The sequence below is a fragment of the Fukomys damarensis genome, unplaced genomic scaffold (genome assembly GCF_012274545.1).
Source record: "Fukomys damarensis isolate Sample0158 unplaced genomic scaffold, DMR_v1.0_HiC HiC_scaffold_26, whole genome shotgun sequence".
Lineage (NCBI taxonomy): Eukaryota > Metazoa > Chordata > Mammalia > Rodentia > Bathyergidae > Fukomys > Fukomys damarensis.
Window position 1 is genome coordinate 33604167 of NW_022900938.1, and position 869 is coordinate 33605035.

Here is an 869-nt window from a genome sequence, read left to right on the forward strand (position 1 = left end):
AGTAAATTTTATAATAAATAAATAATAGATTTTGTTGCATTTTATTAGCTGTGTAAGGACACCAGTTTGGGGATTTTTTTTTTAAACTATGCTATTGTACATTTTGGTAGTCTCTCCCTTTTTGATGTAGAATATAAATGTCTGCTGCAGCAAACTTCAGGGACCAATTAACTCTATTAAATTATACCCATTTATGTAGTGAACTGAACCCCACTTCGGTTGAGGCTGTCTGGGGCTGTGACAGGGGATGGAGAAAGAGACTGACTTTATGTGTCACTGAGGAACACTGCAACAATATGCCAGAGTGACTTTCAAAATGGCCTTAAAATATTCCGAACTCGGAGTTTCCTTGCTCTTGAGTGGGAGTTGACAGACTGTCTGGCGGCATTAGAAAGAGGCAGAGAAAAGCTGATGTCTATATTGTGTCCCTAATAGCATTCTGTTTCTTTGCAGTATGTCCCTGGGAAGGAGCTGTCAATTTGTTGTGAGGAGTGTGTGTGTGTGTGTGTGTGTGTGTGCGTGTGCGCGCGCGCGCGCGCGCGCTCTACTTCTCCCTGGTACAGGGGGCACGATCTTACCTTTCACATCTGGTAAAACCAAGCCGAAGGACAATAACCCTTCCAAGGTCACCTAGAAAATTACTGTCCGGGGTGGGAGGAACAGAAACTGGGGGTCCCGACTGCAGCTTCGTGGCTGGACACTTTATCATTTTCTTGTGAGAAAAAGAATCACTGGGCGGGGATGGGGGGGTGAGGGGAAGTAAGAGATTAATCAGATTTCCTTTCCCCTTACCTCCCTTCCCCCTTACGAAGATAAAACTCAGGAAAGCGAAAGAGGAGCCCTCCCGGCAGTTCTTAAACTGGATTCCC